The following is a 10809-nucleotide window of genomic DNA, read 5'->3' as shown; positions in this document are numbered from 1 at the left end:
ATCGTACAAGGCGCAATATGTGCACAATGTTTCTTTCTTCACTGCGGTGAACTTGCACGTGCAATGTACTGTGCACCCCGCAGCCCACTGCAAACGTGTAACCGTGGGTGCACCGAGCAGCATCCGCACAGGTGAGCACGTGGTCAGTGTGATGACTAGTTCCTCGATTGCGAGTTGTTATATTAAGACCGCGCCTCAGTACCGAAAAGACGAAGCCATTTTTTCACCTAACACAAACTTATTATTCATTGCAAGAATAAGAAAAGAAGAGAATGCCAGAAAGTACACTGAAAGTACAGCAAAACAAACATACACTTTGTCGCGTTAGCCTCGTGACAAATTCTAATCACTCGTGGTCGAAAACAAGACAAAAAGCTCGGTCATCGGAAGTCTCAGTTCTTGCATCGCGGCGCGTCTACAGCAATTTCACTTGCATTGGTGATGGCACTGGTGGGGCGGGCAGCGGCAGACGAGGGACACGGATGCACAAAAGAGCCAACACCGGTCGCCGCATTCCAAGGCCGTCCAAGCGCGACCACCACAGCTGAGCTGCGCCCGTACTGGCCCCTTGCGTCGCAATTCTGTGCGCGCGCTTATCAGCGTCACTCTCGGCTGCTGGTTGCCTCCAATCGGCCTCTCCTATCCGCACTGCGACTCATGATCAGGAGCAGAAATTCCAGCAGCAGCAGGTGCAGCAGCAATAGCTGAGTCGTACGCACGGTGCAGCTCTTCAGGGACAGCCGGGGTTCTCCTGGTTCCTTCACAGACCTCAGGTTCGGGTCTGTACTCCGACGACACTGACCGCGACACCAGCGAACTTCCAGTGATTCCTCATCACTTGGTTAGGAACCTTGTCAGGTTTCCCTTGGTTCGTTTCTCGCGCTCCTTTCTGAAATTTTTTTAATGCTACCGACGGTTTCTTTAGGAGTTCTGCCGAACTTTCTATTCTGTGGAAATAGTACTCGTCAGCCAAACTAGCTCCCGTTAGCAACATCTCCACGTTTGATTTGTCCTGAATCCACAGGCGTATTTGCTCCGGAATATACTCATAGAATTGCTATAGCGCAAGCACTTCAGTCAGACGTTGATTGTTCTCGTATGCAATGGCACCTTTATGCCATTCTTCCAAGAAGCTCATCGATCTATAGGTGAAATCCGAGAACGACACCCTTTGACTACGTCTCGTGTTACGAAACTTCATCCTTAAGGCTTCTGTAGACAGGCTTTACCTTCGCCTAAGCTGAAGCTTTACTCTATTGTAGTCACGCGAATCTTTATCTGGCATTCTCATGATTACGGCCGCTGCTTCCTTTGTAAGCAATTTCAGTTGGCGTTGCGACCAGTTGTCTTCTGGAAGTGCTGCTCTAGTACACGTCCTCTCAAAGTTGACGAGGTGCAGAGTGATATCACTACCAGCCTTAAAAGGTTGCATGTATCCGCGCATGTCGAAACAGTCAGTTCATTCAAGGTTATGCAGCTTCATTTCTTTCACTTCACTGCTACGTCTCGTTGTTTTAGCTTTTGGGAAATTCCCTTCCAACGTTCCTGGACTTCATCGTAGCTCGCTCCGCATTTGGATATTGCTTCAATAATTGCGGGCTTGCACATAGACTTCTGCACTGGGATACTAACTCTTCAGCTAGCAACGCTAGGTTGGGTTTCGTTAACGAAGCAAGGTTCATGACTGCTCATAACAAGTGCCACTGTTACACGTAATACTTATACTTATCAAAGTCAAAATGCCTAGACTGCGAAGTAAATGTCGGTAGTGCTCCTAATGAAGTCAAACAAACAGTGCTCTCACCAAACCGGACGCCAAGGCAACTGCCGACGTGCACTCCATCCGCTAACTGCTGAAATGTAGGAAGGCACATATAAAGAAAGAGGTCAGACTGGAGACACAATCTCTCCAATGCTATTCACTGCGTGCTTGGAGGAAATATTCCACCTATTAAACTGGGAAGGCTTGGGAGTAAGGATTGACGATGAATATGTCAGCAACCTTCGGTTTGCCGATGGCATTGTTCCATTCAGCAACACCGCAGGCGAGTAATAACAAACGATCGAGGACCTTGACAGGGAGGGTGTAAGAGTGGGGTTGTAGAATAAGATGCAGAAGACAAAGATAATGGTGAATAATCGGGCAAGCGAACATGAGTTCAGGATCACCAGTCAGCCTCTAGAGTCTGGGAAGGAACACGTTTACCTAGGTCAATTAATCACAGGGAACCCTGATCACCATAAGGAAATTCATAGGAGATTAAAAATTCGTTGGGTCGCTAACGCCAGACATTGTCAGGTCCTGACTGGAAGCTTACCATTATCATTGAAGAGGAAGATGTATAATCAGTACATTTTACCGTTGCTGACAAATGGGGCAGGGACTTGGAGACGGACAAAGAAGCTTGAGTACAAGTTAAGGACCGCATAAAGAGTGATGGAACGAAGAATGCTAGCCTAAACTTGAGATACGGAAAGAGAGCGTTTTGGATCGGAGAGAAAACGGTATGGTCGATATTCTATTTGGCATTCAGAGAAAAATTGGCGCTGTGCAGGTCTTCCAATGTGCAAGGTAGATAATGGATGGACCATTCGGGTTATGAAATGGGTACCAAGAAAAGGGAAGCGCAGTAGAGGACAGTGGAAAACTAGGTGCTGCGATGAAATTATGAAATTCGCGGGCGCAAATTGGAATCGGTTAGCGCAGGACATGGGCAATTGTAGATCGCAGGGAGAGGCCTTCGTCCAGCAATAGACATAAAATGGGCTGATAATAATGGTAAGTAATGCCTCTGTGCTTATTGCACAACCGCAAGGAGTGGTACAGCATCCCTGAAACAACTCTCGTACGTCGAGAGAGCGTCGAGACAAGCTATACACAGGCCTTCCTGAACTATGGTTGAGAGTTACCGATTCTATGTGAATCACCTGTGACTAAAGACGACGCTGAATCACCTGCCATAAACTACTGCACATTTTTCGAGGTTGTTGGCCAGTGCCTTTTCGAGGCCTCAAAATTTGCTCGCAAAAGGCAAAGCTAGAATAGCAGCTTGGGCTTGTTGGTTTTCCATCCTGCTGTTAACAGCGCAAAGTGTAGACGAGGGACGAGACAAGAAGACACCCCAAGCGCTTACTTTCAACAACGTTTCAACAACAAGAATCATCAGACGATGTAATAAGGTGTTTAAAAGGCAATTCTAGCATTGACTTTGCAGCATGCTCTGTACACGTTCGAGATTTGTATTATTCGATCCCCAAGACGAAATTTTGGAGTGCGTGGAAGAATGTATAGATGCACACGGTGCTGTAGCTTTTCAGAATGCCTCCGGGGTTTGGACCAATGGGTTCCTGGAACTCCTTTCTGCATATTTGAAGTCCACTTATGTTATGTGGGAAGGCAATGTGTACCTCCAGAAACGCGGCGTCTGTATAGGGTCATGTTTTGCGCCAGACTTAGCGATTTGTATCTTGCACAGAAAGATAGATTACTTCAGAACGCCCTAACCAGAACAAGCGTCCGGAGAGTCTTTCGTTATGTTGACGGTTACTAATTCTGTGTGATGGCTCTGGCGCGAATTCAGGTGAAGCAGTTTGGGAGGCAGTAACATGCTTTAGTCATGCGCTTTAGTCGCTCGCTGTTACCCACGAGGTCCCCACGCAAGGGTCTTTGAGATTCCTTGATTTCAGACTCCAGCTCTCCAAGGGAAAGATCTGCTGGGCCTATGGAACCAGAGGCGCCAAAGCGCCACTGCCATTCCAATCAGTGCATTCAAAACTGGTGAAGAGAGCAATTGCAAACAAATGGGCTCAAAAAATCGTGCATCCACGCAACGAAAAAAAGTTTTCGTCGGCAGGTTGACCGGCTTAGTAGGGTTGGTTACCTGTGGCACCTTCTTGTGTCTGTTGCAGAAAAAAATGAGCAAGAACCTAAAACTAGAGCGTATCTATGGCGAGCAAGGTGGCGGGAAGCCAAAAATAAAAGAAAAGCGAAGGACCGTGGCCCTGCCATACGTACACAACTTATCTCACCGCTTGGAAAAGATTGGGCGCAAAGCTAGAGTTAGTGTAGTGCTTACTGCCCCGGAAAAACTGAAAAGCCTCTGCCGACGCGTCAATGCTGAAGAGCCGATAAACCACCAAGGGTGCACGATAAATCACCAGAATCATTTTGTGGAGTGCACAGAAGCCGTGGTGTATTCAAGACCTTTGAAATGTGGAAAAAGTTATATAAGGCAAACTTCGAGAAGCACGCATGAAAGACTAAAGGAACACAAAATTGGTGTCGAGCAGGCGAACAGGAATCTAGGCATCCATGTCAAGGATTGACCCTCAAAAGCTTGCGCCTCAGAATTCAGACGCTGTGAAGTGCTGAAGGAACACAATGACCAGCTGGTCCGGGAGATAATTGAGGCAGCCGAGCTTACCAGACTTCGTGACCAATGCATTAGCACGCCATCCTTCTTACTGACAAAAAAGAACTTACACTTTCGCACGTGCAACCACTATCTTGAGTGCAAAAAAGAAAAAAGTGCATGTTTCGCATGATCGAATACCTTATGTCGAATATGTCGAATACCGTCGTGTCGAATGTCGAATATGTCGAATATGTCGAATGTCGAATACCTTACCCCAACTTCTCAATTCTAATGTTCGAAAGTTTTGGCGTATGATTAACCCCTGTCTTGATAACTCCATTGCCTTGGTAGACACAGCCGGCAACCCCGTCCCACCTAACCAATGTGCTACTATCCTTAATGACACCTTCTCCAAAAATTTCTCCGTAGCTACAAATACTAATCTTCCAGACACTTTTCGTTACAGTTACCCATTCATGCCTCCCATTATTGTTGACACGGCTGGAATTACGAAACTCATCAATAACTTAGAGCACCATTCCTCCCCTGGTTATGATTCTATTGATTGCAAATTTCTTAAATATACTTGTGCCTACAGCTCAATCATACTAACAAAAATATTTCAGCAATCACTTGACACATCAACTCTTCCAACCCAATGGAAAATTGGGAAGGTGATTCCAATATTCAAATCAGGCAACAAAAGTTCACCATGTAATTATCGACCCATTTCCATTACTAGCACATGCTGCAAACTCTTAGAACATATTATATACTCGAACCTTGTCGCCTTTCTCGAATCTAACTCCTTTTTCTCACCAGCTCAACATGGCTTCCGGAAATCATTTTCGTGTGAAACGCAGCTCATATCATTTACTCATAAACTGCACCGTATTCTTGACCGTTCTTCGTTAGCTGACTGTATTTACTTAGATTTTTCTAAAGCATTCGACAAGGTCTCCCACATACTTCTTTTTCATAAACTTAGTCAACTTAATATCGATAATAGTCTTTATTTGTGGATCAAAGATTTCCTTTCAAACCGTTCCCAATTTGTTGTAGCACACGAACTTTCTTCTAACCAATGTCCTGTTGAATCTGGAGTCCCACAAGGATCAGTATTAGGCCCCCTTCTTTTTCTCATTTTCATTAACGACCTTCCTTCTCTAGTTTCTTCTAATATTCATCTTTTCGCTGACGACTGCGTTATTTTCCGTGAAATAGTTACTGATAACGATGCTAACATTCTCCAGTCAGATTTAAATTCTATATCTCACTGGTGCAATACTTGGCTAATGGAATTCAATACTAACAAATGTAAAGTGATGCGTATCTCTCGCGCATCCAGCAGTCCTGGTCCATATAACCTGAACAACTCTCCTTTAGCCGCGGTTTCCTCCTATAAGTATTTAGGCGTTCATATCACTTCTAATCTAAGTTGGTCTCTGCATATTGAGAAGATAATTAACAACGCTAACCGCATGTTAGGTTACTTACGCCGTAACTTTTCTGCAGCCCCTTCGTCTTTAAAGCTCTTATTATATAAAACATCTCATTCGATCTAAATTAGAATACGCCACTCCAGTCTGGGATCCAAGCATTAACAATTTGGTTGCCTCACTAGAAATGGTGCAGAATCGCTCTACTCGCTTCATCTGTTCCTGTTATAACCGCACTGCTAGTATAACTTCTATGAAATCTGATATATCTCTTTGATCCCTAGCATCCCGCCGAAAAAATTTTCGCTTGAACTTTTTCCATCGGCTTTACTATCACCCTACCCTCCGTGACGAATTCATTCTTCAGCCACATTATATATCTAACCGTCTTGACCATCGCTTTAAGGTTGGTATCGAGCCATGTCATACTAAAACCTTTCTTTACTCTTTTTTACCTCGAACCTCACAAGATTGGAATCACCTTTCTTCCGACATTGTTTCCATTAATGATAATACCCGATTTAAACATGCCTTAGCTAACATTGTATAATTAGGATTTACCATACCTTGGAATGCTTTGTGATATTATGTTTATTATGTTCATTATTATTTTGTTATTATGTTACTATGCACTGTGTTTATTCTATACCCACTCCCCTCTGTAATGCTTCGGCCCTGAGGGTAAAATAAATAAATAAATAAATAAATAAATGATGTGCGATCACGTGACTGCGACACGTGTGGGCAATGGTATAAGAAGCCGTGCCTCTTTCAAAATAAACGTTGTTGAAAGTCAGCGCTTGTGGTGACTTCTTGTCTCGTCTCTCGTCTACGTTTTGTGCTGTTAACAGAAGAAAAGGCGAAGCGCCCCTCAAGCAAAGCAAAAATCCCATTACGAGCGCCACAGCAACCCAATTATCCCGGTAGCCAGGAAAACCTTGATATATTTACCCACCATAGTTCAAGCATTTCAGCCGCAGCTGTCTCATCGTAGCCTGTACTAAGACGTTCCAGTTCTAACTGGATTGCGAAGAATGTCGGGGTTGATGACATCCGGCTAACGGATTCAATGGAACGGTGCTGTCGATGGCACAGCTGAATATATAATCGAAGTCCACATTACTGCGGCAGGTTCACGTCCTATGGAGGGGGACGCAAGGAGAGACCGGTAAGGACAGTGCGCTGTCCATAGAGCCCGTAAGCGCAGGGCTCACGCTAAGAAGAAAGCCGGCCGCGAAATTGCGACAGTGTCGAGAGACGCACGGAGCAGTGGGGTTCCAGCAACGTGCAGACAATAAACAGCTGCCTTTCAGAGACGCTTTGCGCCCTTACTCCTCCACAGCATAATAACATGTACAATCGGTTATGCCAAAGAAATTAAGAGCACCAATGAGTTTTCAAATATTACGCTTTTCTATATGCGTGTCGCCAAGTGAACTCACCTGCCAGAAGCACGCCGTCCACAATACATTCACTTCAATATACCCAGAAAGACATCAATAATCTTTGTAGTACAATACAGTGACATAGTCTATGACAGTTGTGAGTATCGTATACCAGCATGAAAAGAAATGACGCGAACAATGCTATAAAGCGTTATGTTACCTTTGCAAAATCCTTGCAATTATGTGGCACATATGTTATCGCTTCTCTAGGGGACCAGGAAAGATATATGTGCACTGTAGAACAGGCTAAGAAGAAGATTCAGCGCGCACTCATATTATTAAACTTAAGGACGGAGCATGCTGCTCAACAAGATATTAGGAGCCATGTTTGTAATTTTAAGCCCGGACCCTTGGCTACCAGTGCGCGTTTCCACTGTTGTCCACGTGCTTTCCTTCAGTATGAAAGAGGTCAGTGATTCCTTCTTTACCGTATCATAATAGCGAGGCGTTTAACGCTTCTACATATAACTGGTTCTTTATTAGTATGTCAACCTAATGCTGCGGCCTACAAAAGGGGGAGTTGACAAACCTTTGCATCAGTCAGTTTTGTTTCGTTTAAGTATTTTAGTAAATCGTTGACCATATCGCCACTGAACGTAATGTCAAGCGGCACGCTACGGGCATGGCTACATCCAGAAGCCTGCGTGTTACTTTTTTATGCCATTTATCGGCAAACATTGGCGTTCACGAGTATCTGTCCGCTGAGTGTCCAAAGCGTAGCAGAGAGAGGTTGCAACGAACGCACTACCAATACGTATAACTGTTCAGCGTTGTTCCTCACAGAATGCGCAAACCAGCAGTTAATTCTCTGATCTAGGAGATATGCTAAGTGCACTACTAAGCTGAGGGATCGAATGTTTCGCATCAATGCATGCCACTTCTCCAGATTCTAGGGACTTTCGAAGCATAATTTCGAATTTCAATAGTGTGGTATGAGGGTGGTCCACCCAGGTATTCTTGAATTATTAGTGCGCATTCATGTCACTGTTATATGTTCCCTAAGTAGGTAAATAAAAAGGCAATGGGATAACAAATGTGTCGTTCGCATGACCACGTCATTCACAATCAGTGGGCTGATTCTATTAGGCCGCAACAGAAACCCTGATGTAATCAGAGCCCCTTTGTGCCATGAGGACACTTATCTTCTTGGGTTTAAGACCCTGTAGCAAAATATATAAACAGAAATGTTAGAACAAGTCACAACTTTCAACTTAAATGTCGCCAGTATGACGCAACCTTAGCAAGAAACAAAATCTACCACCCTGTGCTTTAGAAAAGGCAGTGACAATCACGTGCACTTTCGAAAGATTGCGTTTCAAGGCCACAGTTTGTTAGGCAGGATGAGTGTACTTAGGAAACATACCTCAGTTTGCTTTTTCTGTACTCGAGCACCAAACTTCTTGACTCATTCCCAGCAGTACCACTGTCCATCCCCTTAAAGACTACCTATCATTTCAGTCTCTGTGAGAGAACATCTGTTAGAAATATCTAGGTTCACATGAAACTGCACCTTTTAGGTGGAAAATTTAAAGGTTGGTTACGTAAATCAAGTGCACAATGAGTTATCTGCCATGAAAGCTCCATCTAGCACATCGGCTGCAATCTTTCATTGTTTTTAGATCTGCTGCATTGATATGACGTGCAGAATAATATAAAGCTGGGAGGGATGGAGACATTAAGGTAGACCTAGAAGCTCGAACATATGAGACGAACGACAACATATTCATGACAAGCGTTAAGTGAAAGTCTTTATTTATGGAGCAATGAAAATTTATTACACTTGTGCAGGAAGCACACAGGACAAGATATCTCGCTAGCACGAGGGAATGAGCTCTTACGTTTGTGTAACACGCCTCCTGTAGCGTGATATCTTGATGCTCCAACAGCACCTACGTATGCACCGCACACGCAGGAATCTGCTTCAGTTACTCCAGTTTTTCGTGCTAAATCGCCGCCGTTATCTAGTCGTCCAAAGTGGCTAAAGTAGCTCAAGAGAGCTATCGTTTCAAAAATTTGAGCAGCGGAAGTTTTATTGAAGAGAAAGCAGGAGGTTGGCCTGGAGAACGTCTATCTAGCCAGCTGCTTCTTACTGGCGTAAGGGAATGCAGAGGCTACATAGAAAGAGAGACCTGGATGGCACGCGACTATGATATAGTACAACGAGCTACTATTCACACAGGCTGTCCAATAAGGAGCGGCACACTTTAGATACTTTTCCACACAAAACTTGAGTGCGTGAACGCATTTTGCGCAGTTTTCACGCCAGATAGGTCCTAGAGAGGAGCGCCTAATCCATTCTCACCTAAAATGTCCAGGAGTGATTTTACGGCACGTTGGGTATAATCAACTCGTCACCAAGTGTCCAAAATTCTTCGTCCGCGAAGGGTTGGAAATCCAAACGCTGGGCACTAAACTTCAGTGTCCTTCCCTCAGCGCATATCGAGGGCACTCGCAAAGTATATGATCTTTCTCTAGGGAGTGTAGCAGACGCAACAGTCATAGTCTGTTTTCCAACCAATCTTATGAAGGTATGGGCTAGTGTACCTCATACCGAGTCCTAACCAATGTAGTAGTTTTAGTAGCGCCACTATAGCCAATTTAGTAGCGCCACTATAGCAGAAAGGGTGGAGGCCTTAAACATATTTGCATATGCGTCGAACATTTATCTGTCACAGACCACTCCTTACTATTCTTTTCTCGGCAGATGTTGAACTTTGCCTTAGTCAGTGGGAAAACTGCTGCGGCCCTGTATGACAGGCTGTACTCTGCGGAATTGGTGTTTGTATTTAGGCATAGATTGTGAACGCTATAGTGTACAAATTTCATTAAACATTGCATGACACTACACATGTGGTCAGTGCATTGTGTAAACAACAATAGTGTACATTTTAACTAAATGAAGACAATTTGTTTTTGCATCACAGTAGTTTGATAACCGTTTTTAACAGTTACAACAATGCATCGCTTCACAAATATTGCAAACTTTTGTTCTGCGTCTGCCTAATTCATTTAAAAAGCTAGATTTTGAAATGGATGTGAATTGGAATCGGTAGCGGTGGTTTGCGACATCTAAGTGGCCTTCAGCTCACTTTGTGAAGAAAAATGCGTGTATGAGGGCCATTGCTGAAGCGTTTATCAGCGACATCACCGGGTAGATCGTTAATTGTTAGTGTAATGAGTAAAGGCTCTCACTCATAATGTCAAATATGCCCTTTTAGCTTATACACACTTGCAGTAGTAGACGTCGTAGCACCACCAGTCACATTAATTCTATGGCCGAGATAAGCATACCTGTGCACAGCGACAAAGTAAATATTTCTGCTAACGTTTCGACCACAATAAGAATACTAAGAAACGTTGGGCGTCTTGTCCCATGGGCAGAAGTATTCTGCAACAATTTCTAGCTTTTTGCGTCGCCCTCCAAAAGCTTGATATGCGTAGACATTGCAGGTGAACGGAGGAGCTTGTTGTCACGAAATAGATCATTTCTCAAGGACCCATATATGCGCGTCTTGAAGAACGTTGTCTACAAAACAATGGGTACATTTTTTTCTACGTTCTTGCAGGGTG

The sequence above is a fragment of the Dermacentor variabilis genome, chromosome 7, assembly GCF_050947875.1.
Source record: "Dermacentor variabilis isolate Ectoservices chromosome 7, ASM5094787v1, whole genome shotgun sequence".
Lineage (NCBI taxonomy): Eukaryota > Metazoa > Arthropoda > Arachnida > Ixodida > Ixodidae > Dermacentor > Dermacentor variabilis.
Note: the sequence above shows the minus strand (reverse complement) of the source record.